This window comes from Jaculus jaculus, chromosome 15, assembly GCF_020740685.1.
Source record: "Jaculus jaculus isolate mJacJac1 chromosome 15, mJacJac1.mat.Y.cur, whole genome shotgun sequence".
NCBI classification, from domain to species: Eukaryota; Metazoa; Chordata; class Mammalia; order Rodentia; family Dipodidae; genus Jaculus; species Jaculus jaculus.
The window spans coordinates 59,939,284-59,962,441 of NC_059116.1; the positions used below are offsets into that span (position 1 = coordinate 59,939,284).

Genomic DNA, 23,158 nt, shown 5'->3' on the forward strand with positions numbered 1-23,158 from the left:
TCTGAATCCTGTAAACTCAACAGTCTTTCCTTATCTCTGTGAATTGTAACTCTGCTTCTTATTACCCAGGAAAACATGTATTTTTATCTTTATTCATTTGGGATATAGGAGAGAAAGAGAATGGACATACTAAGGACTCTAGCCACTGCAAATGAACTTCAGATACATGCAACACCATGGGCATTTGGCTTATACGGGTACTGGGGAATAGAATCTGGGTCCATAGATTTTACAGGCAAGCACCTTAACTGCTAAGCCATCTCTCCAGCCCCAGGTAAATATATTTTGATGAAGGCAATATAGTTACAAAACACCTTGATGTTCAGCTCAACAGTGATAGCCTTTAAGTTTCAGCCCAGTTTGTTCCTTTGTATGTCACCACTAGGAAGTCCAAGAGCTCCTCAGTTTGACAAAAGACTAAAACCACACCATTCCCTACAGGAGCAGGGCAACCTTCACCCCACCTCACATCCTGAACACCTTAACCCCCTCCCTATGACTTCTTTCTTTCTTTACTCTCTCATTTTTGGGCATGTTTGAGAATCATTTTATATTCCCACAATGATCCACTATGCAAGTAATCTAACATGTATGGTTTCTCAAGTGCATATGTGGTGTCATAAGTCTCATCATCTGACCATGTGTTGAATGGAAAAAAAAAAAAAAAACCTCATCTATGATGATAACAAAGCTCTAGGTACTATGTCCTCACCATATTATTTTAATCTCATTAATCACATCATCTTTTTGGAGAAAGAGAAAGAGAGAGCGTGAGAGAGAGAGAGAGAGAGTGAGAATGGGTGCACCAGGGCATTTCAGCCACTGGTAACAAACTCCAGACACATATGCTCCTTGTTGACATGTACAACATTACATACTTGTGTCAGTGTTGCGTTTGGCTATGTGGGATCTGGAGGTCCTCAAGCTTTTCAGGCAGGCACCTTATCCAGTAAGCCATCTCCTCAGCCCCACATCATCTTTTAGCAAATTCTGTCATATAAACTTGGCCATTAGACTATATTCTTTCTATATCTATTGTTTCTAGTTTGGTGAATGTCAGTCTGTTTTATGTGATCTTTCTGCCATGTTTTCTTAATCTGTGTCTCTATCCTCTCCTCCAAGTTTTAGTAATCCAGAACCATGATGATCTTTCAATGCTAGTTCAAGGTCATATCCACTCAAACCCTAAAATATCTCCATCAAAGTAAACCTAGTTTTTTGGTAAAAAAAATGTCCAACTTGGGCCAAGGAAAAGATGGTTCAAGATGAGATTTGGTTTGTTGTCTGTGTGACAGAAATTTAAAATGTGCATTAAAAAGTGACATTATAATAAACAAGTTATGGAAGTGTAGCAGTTACCTTCTCATGGCTGGAACAAAACATCTGTCCACAAGCATCTTATGGAAAAAGAGGTTTAATTTTGGCTTACATTTCTGAGAGGAAGTTTCATCGGGGTGAAGAAGATATGGCAAAAGCAGGTTGTATGACCATCAAATCTCCCCAAATCAGGGAGGAAGGTATGAGAGCGAGCTTGCACTAACAAGTGGAACTGGATTATAAAATCCCAGTGACACCCCGCCTACAGCAAGGTTTCATCAGCTGGGGACTAAATATGAAGGTTTATCACAAACACATGAGACCTAATAGACATTTAACTTTCAAACCACCACAGGAGGTTTATAACACTATGATAATTTAGAATAAGTGGTGTTGACTTGTGCACTTACAGGCCAATTTATTGGCCAAATAAGAGAAATTTGACCTCAAAGTGTTGAGAGAACTTCTGTTCCCAGTTATTAAAGACAGAAAGTATAAAATTATTCTCAGATATAAACAACTCAAACCGTGGGCAAATATATTAGGTAATTTTTATCAAACATCGAGCAATAGGAAGTAAGGGACTGTGGTCCCCTTAGGTAAAGGGCAAAAGACTTTTACTTCATGGCAATTTACAGACTGAACCTAAATGCATTGTGTGCTATGTGTGACACCCAGGAAAACAAAATCTGTGGCTGTTCAAGTCCATTACTTGAAGTGGTTCAGTGTTTTCATAAAACTTATGAAAGCCTAAACCACACGGACATCATCCTGTGTGCTTTAAATCCTCTCTACGTTGCTTATAACTGCTAGCACAATGTAAGTGCTATGGAAACAGTGTGCTATATTATTTAGAAAGTCAGTCTGTCCATTTATAATAACAACATAGCCACAAACATAGGTCTGTGCCATCAATGGTGGTTGGCTGAACCTGAGAATGAGGAACCTGTGGATAGAAAACATCATCGTCGGGCTGGAGAGATGGCTTAGCGGTTAAGCGCTTGCCTGTGAAGCCTCTGGACCCCGGTTCGAGGCTCGGTTCCCCAGGACCCACGTTAGCCAGATGCACAAGGGGGCGCACGCATCTGGAGTTCGTTTGCAGAGGCTGGAAGCCCTGGCGCGCCCATTCTCTCTCTCTCCCTCTATCTGTCTTTCTCTCTGTGTCTGTTGCTCTCAAATAAATAATAAATAAATAATTGAAAAAAATATTAAAAAAAAGAAAACATCATCGTCGATTAGATTCTATATGAAGTTAAAAAAAATTACATGGAGGACTTTTAGAACAATTGGTAAAATGTGACTGATATCAATAAATTAAAATGTATATTTTGGTTTTTATTTTATAATTCTGCATGTAAGTCAATGTCCTTTATCTTAAAAAAGATTGTGTGTATGATAAAGGACAGAAGTTATTTCTATAAAAGAAAAGATAATGCTTTTGCTCTGGATTGATGAAGCAGAGACTACCTGTACGTGGGTATCTATAAATCTTAGGCAGCTCAGGACAAGCTAGAGTGGACTATCACTGTACTGGTGAGCAGCAGTTTTGCTCCTCTGGATCAGAGGGCTGGCCTTTCTTTTGGCTGAGAACATGTTCATGTTTTCTTTGTATTCAGACATACCTACAAGGCTCTCTCTCTCCCCCTGTGTGTGTGTGTGTCCCATCATGGTGCTGATATGACTTTCATTGATGCCAACCGTCTTGAAAACTGCTTATGTTCTATGGGAGAACGTGAAGGATCAGCTGCACATATACCACCTTTGAGAAAAAGAAGTCTCCCTGATGGCAGCAGTTCTAGATGTTAAGGAGCACTTTTGATTTTCTTTCTTTGCAATTCCATTTCCATGGTAAAAGAGATGTGCACCATTCCTTACTATGTGATGTGAAGATAGAAGAGAAAACAAATCAAAACTTCTGGCTGTTTTGCTATCTTTAAGGTCTTCATATTTGTAACTTTTTACATCTCTTTATTTTTCCCTTGTAAATTGCAACCAAACCTTCAAAACATGAAGTTACTATGTGGTGCTTACCATAACAAGACCAAAAATGGCAAGGGATTTTACAAAGAAAGGCACTACTACGGCTCTGTTTAAATGTTAGCCTGGATGGAGATACATTTATGAAGAGAGCATGCATAAAAGTGATGGAATATATAAAAGATTGACAAACACTTGGAAGAAGGATTATAATCTGCATTCTACATCAGGAAACCTTCGAAGAGAAGCTAGATTGAAAAGATGAATGGGCTTCAGATGAGAAAGGCCTTCCACTCATATGTGTCCAGAAAGATATTTTCAGAGAGAATGCCTTATTCTACCCTTTTTAAAGATTCGTTTTTTATACCTGATATTAAAAAACACCTTTGTAGGGCTGGAGAGATGGTTTAGTGGTTAAGCGCTTGCCTGTGAAGCCTAAGGACCCCGGTTCGAGGCTCGGTTCCCCAGGACCCACGTTAGCCAGATGCACAAGGGGGCACATGCGTCTGGAGTTCATTTGCAGAGGCTGGAAGTCCTGGTGCGCCCATTCTCTCTCTCTCCCTCTACCTGTCTTTCTCTCTGTGTCTGTTGCTCTCAAATAAATAAATTAATTAATTAAAAAATATAAAAAATACACCTTTGTATACCATTCTAATATAAACTTGATTCTAAGAACATTAAAATAAAAGTTCTGGGGCTCGAGAGATGGCATAGAAGTTAATGTACTTGCCTGCGAAGCCTAAGGACCCAAGTTAGATCCCACATGGTGCCGCATGTCCCTGGGGTTGGACTGCAGTGGCTAGAGGTGCTTGTGTGCTTGTTCTCTTTTCTCTTTCTATCTGCCTTCTTCTCTCTCTCTCTCTCTCAAATAAATAAATAAAAACAAAAATAAAAATAAATAAATCTAAAGACACCTGCAGAAATAAAAGCTCTTTAATGATTCAACTTGAGATGAATTTCTGATGTCTCAATTATAATTAATACACACTAAGTATATAGCTTTTATGTCTATAAGGTAATACTTTTTTCTTAAATTTTAAATTCAAATATACAAGATAATAAAGAAATAACTTATAAATAATTTCTCTGTCCATAATAATAATAATAATTTACGGTGTTTCAAGTACTTGATAGAGGCTTGGGGTATTAAAGGAGAATTGCTTTGGCCTCGGCACATGGAGGGACTTCCTGGAGATGGCTAGAGCTGGAGTACAATCTGAGGATCAAACTTAAGATCAAAATCATCTCGGCAAAATTATATCCTCTATTGTTAAATAAAATTGACCCATATTTTCTTTCATGGCTTTTAGCAATCCAGCATTAAGTAAAAGTTTCCCCCAATTTTTATTTGATATTGTTATTTTACTTCATGAGAACGAGCACACAAGCACCTCTAGCCACTGCAATCCAGCCCCAGGGGCACGTGGCACCATGTGGGATCTAACTTGGGTCCTTAGGCTTCACAGGCAAGCACATTAATTTCTATGCCATCTCTCGAGCCCCAGGTTAATTTTAAATAATTTGAAATATTTGAAATAATTGAAATGGGACTTGGAATTTGAAATATAAAAGGTCCCATTTTCTAATTAAAAACAGAAAGGAAAAGATGATGGCAATATTTTTATAAGCAAGAAAAGAAATATGCACATTCATGGAAAGAACAGGCACACATGTACATATACACATGCACACAACATACTAGCATCTTATGGGAAGTTACCAGACAGACAACAGATGAAACTAATAATTCCACTGAAAATAGAAACATAAGAACAAAAGGCAAAAAAAAATGTTTTTTTTAAAAAACTTATAGCCTTTTGGGTAATACTATATGAATGCATTAAGTAAATATTTGCGTCGTTTAACAAATAGTAGCATGAAACTGTGGGGGAAAAGTCTGTGCACACTAACTGTGTTCCAAGACAAAGAAAGGGTGGGAAGAAAGCTGTAGTTTAGAAACCCATGAGAGGGTGAAGTACCCCTGGTGACTTTTATTCTATAACAGAAGAGTGGGGCGTGGTGGTACACACCTTCAATCCCAGCATTAAGTGACAGAGGCAGGAGGATCAACATGAATTCTACGTCATCCTGAGACTACATAGTGAATTTTATGTCATTCTGGGGTAAAGTGAGACTCTACCTTGAAAACAAACAAACAAAGAAAATAAATGATACAAGAATGTCAACAATTTACTGTACAAAATGTTTTGTATGCAGCAGGAGACTGAGCAATACTCTCTCTAGACACTTGTAGAACAAATGTCAAAATTGGAAAGAAGTGACTTTACATTTGGAAAATGACATAAGAAATGGAATACTCGGCACAAAATGTCAAGGATGGATACTAAGTTGACGTAAGAAGATGCGTATGAACAGGTAGATCAAACAGGAAACAGGAGCAGGGGTGAAGGAGAAGTAAAGAAAATTCAGGGGTTCCTTGCTCTGCTTCCTCATTTTTATTAAAATTTTTGTTAATGTTTTATTTTTATTTATTTATTTATTTGAAAGGGAAAGGAAAGAGAGAGTGAATGGGCATGCCAGGACCTCTATCCACTGCAAAGGAAATCCAGACACATGTGCTACCTTGTTGGCCCTGGGGAATCAAACCTCGGTCCTTTGGTTTTGCAGGCAAGCACCTTAACTACTAAGTCATCTCTCCAGCCTGTCCTCCTCATTTTTAACAGTCAGCTATTCACTGACACGTTTCTTTTGTACTACTTAAATACTCCTTAAATCATTTACTTGCCTTGGGAGGCTCTGGGTCACCCATCTTTCCCTTTAACTAATAGTGTTTTCCTGACTGGTTGCTGTGTGTTCACTCCTGTCCTCCTGCAATACTGCCCAATGTGAACAGATTGATGGCTTCAAAGAATAAATTAGATCACCACCACACTTAAAGCCTTTAGTGGAGTCCAATCACAGTTAAAATAAACCTTATCAACATGTGATCCAAGCAATTCAGAATTCATTCGCTATTTACACATCAGTCTCATCTCTTAACGTGTTACCCTTTAACTGCCTACTGTAACCCTGCAGCAATCTATCCAGTTATTATACACATGCTGGGCCACCTACCTGAAATTCTTGCAGTTTTCAGAATATTCACTATGTCCTTGAAAATGCTTTTATTGATCAGTCAAATCTCCTATAGTTTCTGGAAGTACTTCTTGTGCCACGAACGTTAGGATAGAAATTTACTAAAAATCAGTTTACAAATTTGCAGAACTATTCTCCTTCACCAACCTGTGAGGTCCATGGGTGACAGAAACCTGCCTGGCCTTGTGCCAGTTGTTTGTTGGATGCACAACCTAAATGAGCAACCGTAGCAATGGATACACTATGTTTGTGAAGGGAGAAGCAGGGCAGGTTGGGAATTCTTGCAGATTCTTGACTAAAGAGTGAAGCAACACTTGCTTGTTTGTAAAAGATGGCAGCCCTAAGGCTGTGCGTAATTAAAGAATATTTAATCTTTTTATTTTTTTTGGAGAGAAAAAGAGATGAGAGGAAGAGAGAGAGAGGGACGGAGGGAGGGAGAGAGACAACAGACATGCCAGGATCTCAAGCTGCTTTAAACAAAGTCCAGACACATGCGCTACTTTGTGCATCTGGTTTACGCAGGTCCTAGGAAATCAAACCTGGATCCTTTGGCTTTGCAGACAGGTGACTTCACTGCTAAGCAATCTCTCCAGCTTGATTAAAGAATTTTTAAATAAAAATACTGAGGACGAGACAGGCAGAGAATTATCCATAACTGTTTACTATAGAAAAAATACAAATATATGGGTCTCTTTTGTTTTGATGGACAGCAACTATTCAGTGTGCCCAAAATGTACATTTCAAATACATTAATAAAAATTTTCCAATTATGTCTATGGAGAAAATTCTACAGTCACAATCTTATCTCAATAATGCTTTAAAATAATTTGGCACTATAATAAAGTGATTTGCATTCATAATCCTTGCTGACCTGTTTAAAACAAATTGTACTTGATGATACACAGGCAATTATCTGCTACAAGCATGGAGAAATAAAAGAAATTAGACCATTTAAGCTAAATGTTACTAGTTGGAAGCAAAATAAATCCATATTATTTTATGCATTATCATCATTTCCAATTGGCCAGCATATTTTCAATCTAATTGGAATTTCTGTATTTGAATTTATTTCACTTGAGATATATGTGTGACTTTGTATATTTTACTGGCAATATTGAATAATTTTCACAACAGTATTAGATCAAGGGCCCTGTTTTATTAAAATATTTATTACCTACATAAAGTAAGTGTTTTTAATAGTTTTTTGGGGGGTATGTATGTGTGTATATACATATATACATTAGATATGTATGTTTGTTAAATAATATATATATATATATATATATATATATATATATATATATATATATGCACACATTATACATGAAGTCACTACATACAATTATGTGAACAGAAATAACATTTTTATATTGCTAATAAAATTCTCACAATGTAACTACTCTTTATTAATTATATCTCATACCATATATACTATGCTAGGCACTTGGTAACCTTTGATCCTCATAACAGTATAAAGAATTTTCTCTTTTTTTGTCCTTAGAGGTGGAAATTAAGGATAAACAAACTAAATTGACAGACTGTGGTACTGTATACCTGTAACCCTGGCACTCAGGAAGCTAAGGAAGGAGGATCGTGTGTTCAAGGACAGTCTAGGGTATACAAGGAGATTCTGTCTCAAAGAAAAAAAATGAAAAAGTAAAAGAACGACAAAAGAATAGACAAGGTTATGTTGAAGTTCCGAATTTTAGTAATATATATCAGAAACAAGAAAACAAAATAACAGACCAGGAAAAAACCTGCTAAACATTTATTCTGACAGGTGGTGTGTAGGGTTTACTGTGTAGTGTGTCACACAATCATCAAAATCACTCTGTGTGGTACAGAGCACTGAAAACCAGGTATGTATGACCGTGCTGTTCTAGAACTGGATTTATTGGATCTAAGGTTGACAAGCAGCTAATCTGAAAACCCACTCTGATCCAAAGCACTTGAAGAAAAGGCTGAAAGTCCCACTCTCTACCCTCTAACGCAACAGTGAAATGGAGACAACTATTGATTGATTTCTATTGCTGTGCCCACTGATGACAAGATAGAAATGAGCAGTATGTTACTGTCCCCGCGCCTTGTGTGGGAGGATGAAAAAAGAGGAAGACAATGTCCAGCCCTCGCAGAACTCTGAAGAACAGCAAGCTTTTTTGTGGTACCATGCCATGGACAAGAGAGACAGAAGCAGGTGAGGGAGGCAGCCAGGGAGCTTGGTTACACCCACCACGTGTTTCAGCTGCAGTCTCTTAAATTGAGGACAATGGGTTTTATGTCTCAGTTTAAAGCATGAAGCTTATACATATTTCAAAGATTGATAAACAACATTTGAGAGATGGAATTGGGTAAATTTTATTAATATTTTTATATTTCATTTCTTTCCATAAGAATGGAAATGTCAAAATAATTCACTGACTCAGAGGACCCATAAGAAGGGCTTTAATAAGTGATTGTTGCCACCATGAATATAGGAAAATCTAGATATAAACTAGAACATAAAAATGCCACTGCAGAATCGTAAAACCTAGGACACAAAGTCATGCTGAAAGTACTGCAAGGGAAAGAAATGGAGAATTATAAAAGTGGAGGTATAAGATAAGATAGTCACACCATTTGTAAAAGACAAACAAGGTGCCCCAGACACTATGCTTCTAGGAAATTTCTCCTACAGATATTTGATTATTTAAACATATTTTTGTTTAAAGAGAGGAGTGGCTGGAGAGATGGCTCAGCAGTTAAAGGTGCTTGCTTGCAAAGGCTGATCACCAGGTTTCAATTTCCCAGTACCCACATAAGCTAGATGAACAAAGCTGTAAATACATCCAGAGTTTGCAGTGGCAGGAGGCTCTGGCTCATGTATTTTCTCTCTCTCTCTCTCTCTCTCTCTCTCTCTCTCTCTCTCTCTCTCTCTCTGTCTCTCTCTATCCTAGCAAGCAAATAATAAATCATTTAAAAAAATTAAAAGAGAGGGTGATTAAATTTTAACAGGTTCTCAATAAGACCAAAATTAACAAAATTTGTACCATGATTTCATTTATTTTCTTTATGTATTAATTAGTTTTTTATCTACTAGACTCTGATCTGGTATGGGAAATGCAGAGGAGAATGTAAGCATTTGTATTCATGGTGTTGGTTCTCTACTGAAGAAGAAAGACACTGATCAAATATTCAGAGAACATAGCAATCAAGACGAGCCTTGGTGGAAAGGAACATGGTCCTTGGATAGTGATGTTAAGGGAATTAAGCCAAAATAGAGAACAATACATTGAAAGAAAGCCCTGCAGAGAAGGAAGAATGAACTGCAAATGCTCACCTTCCAATGGGGGAAGTTTGAAGTTTTGGATGGAGCTAAAGAAGTCTGTGGTGGTTTGAATGAAATGACCCCACAGCCTCACAGGTTTGACTTCTTGGTATCCAGCTGCTGGCAATGTGGGAAGTGGAGAATCTTTGGGGGGGGGGGGGCTCGCTGGGGGGAGGTGTATATCTGTGGGTGGGCTTTCAGGGACTATCGCCCAATCCCATGCTGAGTATTCAGTGCCTTCCTGCTGCTGTTAAAATGTGATGACCAGCTCATTGCCCTTGCCATGTTTTCCCTGTCATGGTGAAGGATCCCCTTGACACTGTAAGCTGAAATAAACCCTTTCCCTCCATAATCTGCTTCTAGTACAAGCTCTGTCTCAGCAATGAGAAGGAAATTGCTGCAAAGCTCATGTGGCTAGATTCTCAGAAGCGGTGTGTGTGTGCTGTAGGATGAGAATCAGAAAGTCTAAGAGGAACATGGAAGTTTCTTTGACCACAGGAATGACTTTGGTTTTACTCAGAGATGAGCAACAACTAGAATTCTTTTGCTTAACATCATGGGATGATAGGTAATATTCAAAAGGGAGCCTGGGGTTGAATATGTGGCTCAATGGGTAAAATGCTTCTTCAGCATTAAAGTAGCCCTTTCGTTCTCAATACCTCATAAATGGGGAGAAAACGATGTATCTTATTAATTGCAAAAAAGAGAAAGCATGGTACTTAGTAATATATGTAATTTTGTAGTACATTGATATGCTATTTTATATTACTTTCATGGCTATTGCTTGAGAGGTGCAGAATCCAGGATCATTACAGATTACAAAATTGAACTTGAGAATACTAAAACGCTTCCAAGTCTATAAGTATAGAAATCAGCTACAATATATTATCACAGCAAATCACACACTGGCAAATATTGATTATATACTGCTGTATTCAATTATTTTCTCTGATGAAATATAATGGTGAAATTTCATTGACATTTAATATATAGTATATAATGTATTTATATATTATTACATAATACATTAATATAGAATATTTACATCTTATTATACTATAGTATATAAAATAATATATATCGAATTTTATACTATAGTATATAAAATAATAAATTAATTTATGACTATATGTTATATTGTATATTTATAAATATATACTTTTTTATAAAATAATAGTCCAAATTACAGACAAAAGGTTGAAAAATGGGCCAACAGCTATAGGAATTATGCTATTGTATAAAACAAAAAGGAAAACTTTTCTTGAAGTTAAAGAAATTATGCAAGTTAATAATGAGAAAATGAAGAATTAATTTAAAAATTCAATATGCATTATTTGAGTTATCTCTTATATAATTAAAAACCCAAATAATTTTGATAATTACATGGGAATACCAAACAGGTTTATGTTAGTTTGGGTTTGATAAATTTAATTGCACAAAATACCTTGGTCTAGTTACCTCCACTAAGGAACAAAAAATATGATAAAACTAATAGACCTTTTATGACTCAAAGCCTTGACTAATCACTTCCATTAACCTTTCTCTGTAAATTTCTACATTACTAAAACACATTATAAAAGAATTATCATGTTCATGGCTATTTTAAAATATACATGAATATTAGAAATTTGCAAAAGAATATATCAAAACAAATTTAAATGAATATATGTTTGTTTACAAAATGAAGCATTTATTAATAGTCATCACTTTGATTATCACGGAAAAAAATTGAATGTCGAAGCCAGGTGTTGTGGCAAATGCCTTTAATCCCAGCACTTGGGAGGCAGAGGTAGGAGGATTGCCATGAGTTCAAGGTCACCCTAAAACTACTAGTGAATTCCAGATCAGCCTGAGTTACAGTGAGACCCTAGGATGAAAAACCAAAATAATTAAATAAATAAAGTAATAAAATAAATTGAATGTCAACTAATATACAAGACACTTATACAGATTATCTCTAATTCACTAACATTAACAAATAAATGTAGGAGTATGAGGAGACAGCTCTAATTCAATAAAGTCTTTGCATGGCAAAGATGAGAGCCCAATTTCAGTCCATAGAACCCTTGTAAAAAAGGTGCATGTTTTGACACAGACTTTTAATCATGCACTTGAGAGGCGCATATAGGTTGAGCCCTGGGGCTCACTGACCAGCCATACTACCCAAATTGGTGAGCTCTCAACACCTAAGGATGTCCTCTGACCTCCATATGCACAAACGTGCTCATATACCTACACTCAAAATGGCACATATACAAGCGTAATTACACACACACACACACACACACACACACACACACACACACAAATAAGTGTATCTATCTCATACCAATCTTAAATATTGTGCAAACACATGTTGAGAGTATAGTACCCTGCTAATATTGATATCTGGACTGATCTAAACAACAAAGTTGGTGAGCTTCATAATAAAAAGCAAAACAAGAAATCATCACTGCAATAAGGGAGCTCATAAATAACAGCCATAGGGATGGAGAGATGGCTCAGGAGTTTAAGGTGCTTGCTTGCACTGCCTGATGGCCCTAAGTTCTATCCCCTATTTACCTCATAAAGCGAGATGCACAAAATGGTGCAAGCATCTAGAATTCAATTATCATGACAAGAGACCCTGGTGCACCATTCCCCAACCTTTCTATGCCTGCAAATTAATGAGTTAAATACTTACAAAATAGCAGCTGTGTTTTTAGTTATCCTAAGTTAATAATGTAATTCACTCAATGGTAGAGGAACTGAATGATGCGAGTGAATTCAATGAAGTCTTAGTTGCACCAGGAGAAGAAACATCACCATTGATGGCTCCTCAGATAAGTTAAGTACCAAGCTACTTTGCAAACTATGAACCATTATCCACATTTTCATACGTATGTGTAAAAACAAACATGTGCATCTTGTACTTGTTCTGAATGAAACACTGAGAAAGCTATAGAGATCTAACAAGTCAATATTGGATCTGGAACTCAGAAACCATGTTCTTTCACTCCCAAATTCATGTGGAGAAGTAGTAAAGATGTGATCAATAGCATACTCAACTGTCTGCTGTATGGCTAACACATTTGCTCATAAACTAACTCAACAAAATTGAATGCAAACTTGTGCAGCAGTTAACTTCTCAATGCTGTGATATTGCACATGACCAAAAGCATCTATGGAAGGAAAGGGTTTATTTCTGGCTTACAGTTTCATTGTGGTGGAGAAATCATAGCAGGAATAGGCTGACAGGCATCTTCTTATCAGCATGAAGGAAACAGCAAGAGCCAGCCTCCCAGGTAGCTGGTACAACAAACCTGTGGCACCAAGCAGCTCTAAATATTTAGATTCTAATTGCAAAACCACAAACTGTTGTCTGGCCTTATTAATGTTTTTTTTTTTTTTTCAAATTCCCAAGATACCTAAATTAGGTCAGTATTTGAAATACATTAATATAACATATAAAATACTTCAAAATAATTTAAGATTCAATTTATAGTTAGATCCCATATATTACCAATTCATTTAAAGTATATTTATTGAAATATCAGACTGTATTTTATTTATTGGCATGGATCCATGTTGAATTAAAGATCTGATTCATGACTTCTATGATCCTAAATTCTACCTATTAAAAGAAAGAGCACAGGCATAAAAATAGGTTTGGTGAATATGGTAGGTTGATTTTAAAATGACTAATGTGTTTGAACACTTGGTCCTCAGCTGTGTAGGAAGGTTGTAGAACCTTTTTCAGGTGAAGCCTTTCTGAAAGAAGTATGTCACTTGGGTGTGCTTTGAGGAGTTACAACCTGGCCCAATTTCTTGTCATTTGTCTTTCTCTTTCCTTCCTCTCTGCTGATGTGACCCTGGTTTCCTGCTCTGACCATACTTTCTTAGCCATGATGGACTCCACCCTCTGAAACTATAAATGGAAATAACCCCTTGTATTCCCTAGGTTAATTCTGGTTAGGTATTTGTTCATAATAACAAGGAAGCAACTGGTACAGTGAATCTTACAACCAAAGTGGCAGTCCTCTCTCCAGTGTTGTTCTTGGGCTAGATGGCTGCTACTACTCAGAAGACGCTATCCATTTTCAGTTTTGGCAAGCCATGGATGAACCAAATCCAGGAATCCTGGAGAAATGCTTGAAAACCAGGTTCTGTGATAAAACTTCCTCTATAATTTTTAAGGAGGAGAGTAAAGGATCCAGAAAGATGTGGCCTTGACCTTTTTGCATGAAGACATTTTTGCAGGACCAGACTGCTTTAACTCTCAAACTACCACCTTCACTGGAGCCATGAGAACTCTGCTACAGGCATGAAAGTAGCGGTAACCTAAGTTACTGTAACCTGTATCCAGGGAACCTGGCATCCTTCTAAAGTTGTATCATCTCCACAAGTTTCCAGTAGCAATCTAGCAACTTAAAAATAAATGCATTGAGGAAACCTCTTAGGGATCAGTGAGTTGAATACTTAGGGTTCTTCAGGCAGAAATTGCTATAGGCTGTCATCGTTAGTTGTCTCTAGAAAATGCCTGGAATTCAGAGGTGAGGATTTTTATCCCTAAGAATAACACCCTGAAACAGCCTGCTGCATAACCTGTAGCAGTGTGCACTCTGTAAGACGCCTGACAAATATTTCTTTTTTTTTAAATTTTTTATTTATTTATTTGAGAGCAACAGACACAGAGAGAAAGACAGATAGAGGGAGAGAGAGAGAATGGGCACGCCAGGGCTTCCAGCCTCTGCAAACAAACTCCAGATGCGTGCCCCCCCCTTGTGCATCTGGCTAACGTGGGACCTGGGGAACCGAGCCTCGAACCGGGGTCCTTAGGCTTCAGAGGCAAGCGCTTAACCGCTAAGCCATCACTCCAGCCCAGCCTGACAAATGTTTCTAATAGAGCTAAATATTTCCTGCATAGTAAGGACAAGAATCTGAATGATTCTACCTGCCCAACTGGAGTTAATTCCCTTATTATACATGACTCATTAATCCACTTCCTTGAGTTAATGCATGTCATGCCTCAGGAGAGGCTTACTGTCAGAATAATATAAATATGTCTTTGTGCTGCTTCTCACAGCCTCCCTATCTGCTTCATTGTATCTTTACTGGTGCATATTGTTTGTCTCACAAAAGTTGGGGAAACCTCAGGCCCACCACTGGCATCTCTTTCCTTAAAAGTTATCAAATGTAGATTCTGGAATCCATGCTTGGATATAGGAGGAAATGCAGAGGTGATTACAGAAAAACTGACCTCTGTTGAATAATGTGACCACATAGAAAACGGTAAGTACTTTTCCTCAAATTGTAGACTTCACCTCATCTTAAGAGAGTGTGTGTCTGCCTTATCATGGTCATCTTTTGGCTCAAAATCATCACACCATCTATGTGGCCTAACAATAATTTTAGCATGGGTTTCCACATTGTGAGATGCAACAAATGGAACAGATTATATTTCATTTTTTTCATTCCTTCTTTCCATTAGGATTTCAACCATAGATATTGTCCAAGTTATACAGAAAACAAAATAACTTAATCAGAACTTTCCATGGATTGTATGAAATTTTACTCAACTGAGGAACTAGCTCTGATAGTTTTGACATAGTCATAAAGAGAGCAATCCAAAGTAGTGAGCCCTCTTGTGGCTATTTTTTTTTTTTTTTTTTTTTTTTTGGACTACAGAATCACAGTGGCTTGAGGCAGAATCATATGGTCACATGTGAAATGGCCCAAGTACTGCCATCTCTGTGATGAATCTTGTTCTTCATACAATGGCATCAGCCAAGACCCTCAAAGTTTTAGTTTATTGCTATGTATTCTCTTCCATGAGTGGTAGTACAAAGACATGTTGACAACTTGCTGTGTGGCCACAGTGGCTACACCTGTGATATGTAGGGCTAGGTGGACTGAGTCTTTTATAACAAGCCATAAAGAAGTCAGTTCCTGCCAGACGTGGTGGTGCACGCCTTTAATTAATCCCAGCAGAGGCAGAGGTAGGAGGATCTCTATGAGTTTGAGGCCACCCTGAGACTGCATAGTGAATTCCAGGTCAGCCTGGGCCAGAGTGAGACCCTATCTGGAAAAACCAAAAAAAAAAAGTCAGTTCCTCTCTTCTAAGATCAATCACGTGACAGTCCCTCTTATTGCTGACATGACTAGATCCAGAGATTTTTCAATATTACAGAAGGGTTTGGTACACTTAATAATTTCATCAAGTACAGAAAATGTTAGATTACACCCAAAGTCTTTTAAAACTTGTGAATAGTGGTTGAATTATTTATAGAAGTTATGGTACATTAGTGAATATGTTAGCTTCATTTATTTTTCTGTGACCAAACATCTTACAGAAAGAAGGAAAGAAAGATTGCTTTTACACCAGGGGTGATGGCACAAGCCTAAATCCCAGCACTCAAGGTGCAGAGGTAGAGTTTGAGGCCACCCTGAGACTACATAGTAAAGTCCAGTAGTCAGCCTGAGATAGAGTGAGACCCTACCTCAACAAAACAATCTTTTGGCTCCTTGTTTTAGAGGGTTATTCTATGTACTTAGATAGAATGTGATGGCAGCAAGAACATGTGGTTGAGAAGAGAAGTTCATAACATGGTGTCCAGGAAGAAACTGGGAACCAGTTATAGCCTTCAGAAGCATACTAACTAGGAACCTCCTTTCTTTGGCTTGGAAGCACATACTAGAAATTCCACAACCCATCAAAAGAGTTCACCAGCTGAGTACCAAGTGTTCAAAACAGGAGCTTGCTGGGCACATTTTATACACAAACCATCACCAATAGGAACACCAGTACTGTTTGTTGTGTGGCCATTACACACTGCTCTTTTGGATTGTAGCTATTACATAAGAACATTGATAAGCTTTGAGATGGTAACAGGAACCAGTATAAATAGAAATTTGTAAACATTAAAAGCCATAATAAACATTATGATAGCAAACAATCAGATAATTTAACTCTAATAAAGGATACAAAATTAACACAAAATGTCTGAGACTCTATGCATTTTCTCCTGTGTCCTAGGGAATGAATAATCTCTATACATGTGAAATTTGATTTTCACCTCACAGAGACTTATCCCAACACTTTTCTTTTATAAAAACAAAGAAACATTAAAATAAACAAAATGAAGAACTTTCTTCTTGGTCCTTTTTTTTTTTTTTTTTTTTTTTTTTTTTTTTTTTTTTTTTTTTACTCAGTTAAAACAGATCAAGCAATCTAGTATCTCAGCCTGGCATCCATAGTAACTGGCATCCACAGTAACAAGCAACCCCTTCCTTAAGTCTCATATAATAATGATGTGATAAGAAAAGTAACTAATAAATGTGCCCTCAAGATGAGAAGCAAGTAACTATTAACTATGCTAAATGGGTTAGTTGTAAAGTTTAGATTATACATGAAGATTTAGATTTTCATGAATAATTTCATAATGATTATGGTCCACAAGTAACTTATACACAGCAGTGACTCAAAATACTTAAGATGAATGATAATTTGTTCCCAATAATATTCCTAAATCTGTTGAAAATTTATTTTACATAAATAAGTTGGTCTTTGGCTTACAGAATATATGCAGAAAGTGAATAAGATGAAAAAAGTGAATATCAATCACGAAATATCTTAAACAGTTCTAGTAGGCACCTAGAAATCCACTTTGTGGGCTATACTTTCCATTGGATCTGAAGTTTAAAATGTCTAGGGGGATCTGGTTACTCATTAAGATGTGCTTTCAGTATCATTCCCTAAGTAAGAGCCAGTTTTAGTACCCACATACAGCATCTATTATTTAAGGAGATGGAGTGAGGAAAGGAGAAAGGAGATGAAGAAGAGATGGGGTAAAAAAAATGCATACCTAGCTTTCACTGCCGAAATAAGTAATATTATCAATGGAGGACAATGGTAACCGTACAAAGAAGGTGCCTGTGTCAGACACAGTCTTCCGGTTGCCTTGCTTCCTGCTTTGGCTGTATCAGGTATGTTTTAAGTGTTTTATGGTTCCTATTCTCCAGGCCCAGAAGGCTTACTTTTACTTTCCTTATGCACTTACTCAGCAGAAAGGTTTCTCCTCCATGAAAATGTCCTTCACTTCAGGGTTTTCCAGAGAGGAAAATGAAAAAAAACAAAACATCAACCAGATAGATATTCATCTTGAAGCTAACTGGGCAAGTATAAAAGACAAACTATTTGTGGTAAGGGTGCAGAAAAGTGCTTCTCGTGTGGCACAAATTCACAAGGGAGCAGATCTTCAATGTGAAGCCTGCTTTCCTGTTACTCTTTAGCAATCAGAAGTACTTTTACTACCAACAATGGTTTATAAAATGAAGGCAGGTGCAATGCATTTTCTTTTCCAATGGTAATATTTATCTTATTGTGTGCATGATGAATGTGCATGGCTGTGTGTGCAAGTTTAGGCACATGGGCCATGGCATGTAGGTGTAGGTGAGTGGACAGTCCTGGGGGCTGCTACTCACCCTTCTCCTACTTTGATACACGGTCACTTATTCACTACTGAAGACACCAGATGAGCTGTCGCACATGCTTCCCAGGGTTTTCCTGTCTCCACTTCCCATCTTACCTGAGGAGTGCTTGGGTTACATATGGGTTCTGGGGAGCACAACTCAGGTCCTCATACTTGTATGGCAAGTGCTTCACACACTGCCCAAGTAAACCATTTTCAAAAGACAATACAACCAAGAGAATTTAGGCCATACCTATGGCTTATTTAAAGTCCTGTTTGAGAGAGTCGTGGGAATAACTACTATGATAATTTTGATAGAGTATATTTTATTTAAATTCAAACCATAATGTTTTGAGTTCCCCTGTTCTTTGATGGTGGATTTTCTTACAAGGGTGTACTGTTAATTTTGGCATATTTATAATATTCTAAGTCTGAAATGTTACTGTGTAATCAGTGTCCATGATGTAAAAAAGGATATACTCTGTATGGTTTGAATCCATTTAAATTTATGAATACCTGCTTCAGTGTTAAGCTACTTATAATACTACATGTAAATGTACAAATATATTTAAAATAAATGGTTCTATAGTTATTTGTTTTGTATTGCTGTTTTGTGGATACAACTTTGATATATACCACTTTATGGAATAAAAAATAACCACTAATTTGACATTTTTACTTCCCCAAGACTTCAAATGTACAAAAAGTAAAATAAAAAAATATATTAAGATTTAGGGCAATGACATAATGAAGGAAAAATATTTCTTCAGTAACAAATATAATGGAATAAAGAGGCTAGAGAGATGGCATAGTAGAGAAGACTCTTGCTGGCAAAGTCAAACATCCCAGGCTTTGTTCCCCAGTACCCATGTAAAGCCAGATGTCCAAGTTTGTCCAAGTTGAAGTTTGTTAGCAGTGGTTAGAGGCCCTGGTGTGCCCATTCTCCACCCCCCAATAAATAAGTAAATAAAATATAAAAATAAAGATAAAGGAATTTCAAGGAAAGATTTCAAAAGTAATTGTCTTTAAAAAGTAAGTTTGGGGCCTGTGCATTGGTACCAGGTGAGTTGCTGCATGTTTAGGGGTCTAAGTGGGTTTGAAGCCTATGGCTCAGACCAGGTGAGGTGCCAGCATGCTTTGGGACTGTATGCTCCGGGAAGGTGAGGTTCAGGTGTGCTTGGGGCCTGTGCACTCAGACCAGTTTGCTTGGGACCTGTGTGTGCTAGGGCGGCTGAAGCGCAGGCATGTTTGAAGCCTGTGCACAGGGACCAGGTGAGGTAGCAGAGTGTTTGAGGCTTGTGCACTGGGCATTGTGAGGTGCAAGCCCATGTGCTCAGAACTGGGGAGGTGTCCTCTCCCCGTCACCTCATCCCCAGAAAGAGAGCACAGGAATATTGGTAACTGCCTGCTCAGAGAAACAGTGGTTCCTCTGTAACCTGCTCTGCTGGGACCAGTAGGGGAGCAAAAGCAAGTGCTATGACCCTTGAGCCACAGGTAAGACACAGCTCAGGCCAGGTAGACCAGATTCAGACCTCCACTTATGGTGCACTTATGCCCTTCACAACCTGCACATCCCTAAATACAAAGCCGTCACCGCCTATTCTATTCAAACAAAAACAGAACAATTTTCCATAATTCAGGAAAATTGAAATGGTTTCCTGCATCATATCCAATAACACCACTTTAAAGGTAGAAAGTAAAAACAAGAGATACAGCAGAAATTCCACCAGCTCTTGGAGGCTGAACAAAACGCTTTTATTTATTTTATTTTTTTACTTTTTATTTATTTTTATCTTTTCACAATTTTTATTAATGTTTTCCATGATTATAAAAAATATCCCATAGTAATACCCTCCATCCCCCACCCCACACTTTCCCCTTTGAAATTCCATTCTCCATCAAATTACCGCCCCATCTCAATCATTCTACTTATGTATGTACAATACCAACCTATTAAGTACCCACCTCCCTTCCTTTCTCTTCCCATTATATCTCCTTTTTAACTTACGGGCCTCTGCTACTAAGTATTTTCCTTCTCACGCAGAAGCCCAGTCATCTGTAGTAGGATCCATATATGAGGGAGAACATGTGGCTCTTGGCTTTCTGGGCCTGGGTTACTTCACTTAGTATAATCCTTTCCAGATCCATCCATTTTTCTGCAAATTTCATAACTTCATTTTTCTTTATTGCTGACTAGAACTCCATTGTATAAACGTGCCACATCTTCATTATCCCCTCATCAGTGGAGGGACATTTAGGCTGGTTCCATTTCCCAGCTATTGTATATTGAGTAGCAATAAACATGGTTGAGCACGTATTTCTAAGGAAATGAGATGAGTCCTTTGGATATATGCCTAAGAGTGCTATAGTTGGGTCACATGGAAGATCAATCTTTAGCTGTTTTAGGAACTTCCACACTGATTTCCACAATGGCTTGACAAGACTGCATTCACACCAGCAGTGTAGAAGGGTTCCTCTTTTTCCACATCACCGCCAACGTTTATGATCATTTGTTTTCATGATGTGCCCAAACTCACAGGAGTGAGATGGGATCTCAATGCAGTTTTAATCTGCATTTCCCTGATGACTAGTGACGTAGAACATTTTTTAGATGCCATTCGTATTTCTTCCTCTGAGAACTCTGTATTTAGCTCCATAGCCCATTTTTTGATTGGCTTTTTTGATTCCTTATTATTTAACTTTTTAAGTTCTTTGTATATCCTAGATATTAATCCTCTAGCAGATGTATAGCTGGCGAAGATTTTTTCCATTCTGTAGGTTGCCTCTTTGCTTTATTCACTGTGTCCTTTGCAGTGCAAAATCTTTGTAATTTCATGAGGTCCCAGAGATTAATCTGTGGTTTTATTGCCTGAGCAATTGGAATTGTATTCAGAAAGTCTTTGTCAAAACCAATATGTTGAAGGATTTCCCCTACTTTTTCCTCTAGCAGTTTCAGAGTTTCAGGTCTGATGTTAAGGTCTTTAATCCATTTGACCTTCATTCTTGTGTATGGAGAGAGAGATAAGAATCTATTTTCATCCTTCTACAGATATATATCCAGTTTTCCCAACACCATTTGCTGAAGAGTCTGTCTTTTCTCCAATGAGTATTTTTGGCATTTTCTATGGAATATCAGGGGCTATAGCTACCTAGACTTACATCTGGGTCCTCTATTCTGTTCTACATTCTGATCTACATGTCTGCTTTTGTGCCAGTACCATGCTGTTTTTGTTACTATGGCTCTGTAGTATAGGTTAAAATCAGGTATGGTGATAGCACCAGTCTTATTTTTGCTACTCAGTATTATTTTAGATATTTGAGGGTTTTTGTGATTCCAACTGAATTTTTGGATTTTTTTTCTATTTCCATGAAGAATGCCTTCGGAATTTTGATAGGGATTGCATTAAATGTGTAGATTGCTTTTGGTAAGATTACCATTTTCACAATATTGATTCGTCCAATCCAGGAACAAGGGATGTTTTTCCACTTTATAGTGTCTTCTGCAATTTCTCACTTCAGTGTTTTAAAGTTCTCATTGTAGAGATTCTTTACTTCCTTGGTTAGGTTTATTTCAAGGTACTTTATTTTTTGATGCAATTGTGAATGGGAGTGATTCTCTGATTTCATCCTCTGTGTGTTTGTTGTTAGCATATATGAAGGCTACTGATTTATGTGTATTTATTTTGTTTCCTGCTACATGGCTGTAGGTTTTTATCAGCTCTAACAGTTTGCTAGTAGAGTCTTTAGGGTCCTTTATGTATAGAATCATGTCATCTGCAAATAATTATAACTTGATCTCTTTTTTTCCAATTTGTATCCCTTTTATGTGTGTCTCTTGCAATATTGCTATGGCTAAGACTTCCAGTACTATTAAATAAAAACATTAAATAAAAGTGGGGACAGTGGACACCCTTGTCTTGTTCCTGATTTTAGTGGAAAAGCTTCCAGTTTTTCCCATTTTAGTAATATGTTGGCTGTAGGCTTGTCATAAATAGCTTTTATTATATTGAGATATGTTCCTTCTATTCCCAGTCTCTGTAGGACTTTTATCATGAAGGGATGTTGGATTTTATTGAACGCTTTCTCTGTGTCTAATGAGATGATCATGTGATTTTTGTCCTTCAACCCGTTTATGTAATATATTACATTTATAGATTTGTATATATTGAACCATCCCTGCATCTCTGGGATAAAGACTACTTGGTCAGGGTGAATGATCTTTCTGATATACTCTTGTATTCTGTTTGCCAATATTTTGTTGAGAATTTTTGCATCTATGTTCATGAGGGAGATTGGTCTGTAATTTTCTTTTTTTGTTCTATCTTTGCCTGGTTTTGGTATCAGGGTGATGCTGGCCTCATAGAAGGAAATTGGTAGAATTCCTTCATTTTATATTTCCTGGAAGACCTTAAGAAGCAATGGTGTTAGCTCTTCCTAGAAGGTCTGGTAAAATTCAGCAGTGAATCTATCTGGGCCTGAGCTTTTATTAGTTGGGAGATTATTGATAACTGTTCAGATTTCCATGTTTTTTATAGGTCTATTTAAGTGATTAATCTCATCTTGATTTAATTTATGTAGGTCATATAAATCAAAGAAATCATCCATTTCTTTCAGATTTTCATACTTTGTGGAGTATATGCTTTTATAGTATGTCTCTAAAATTTTTTGAATTTCTCTGGTATCTGTTGTGATGTTACCTTTTTCATCTCTAATTTTATTAATTTGTGTCTCTTCTCTCTTTCATGTGGTCAGATTTGCTAAGAGTTTATCAATCTTGTTTATCCTTTCAAAGAACCAACTTTTGTTTCATTAATTCTTTGGATTTTTTTTTTGTTTGTTTGTTTCTATTTCATTAATTTCTGCCCTAATCTTTATTATTTCTTCTCGTCTACTGATTTTTGGTTTGCCTTGTTCTTCTTTTTCCAAGGCTTTAAGGTGAAGCATTAGGTTGTTTACTTGTGACCTTTCTAATTTCTTAATATAAGCACTTAATGTTATAAAATTACCTCTTAGT

At 37.2% G+C, this 23,158-nt stretch overlaps 1 protein-coding gene across 1 annotated transcript in view; it reads right to left on the reverse strand.

Annotated features, from left to right (window-relative positions):
• The window catches only part of Malrd1 (MAM and LDL receptor class A domain containing 1), a 771,085-nt gene that overhangs the window by 379,990 nt on the left and 367,937 nt on the right, over window positions 1-23,158 (reverse strand). The gene's annotated exons all lie outside the window — the stretch shown is intronic.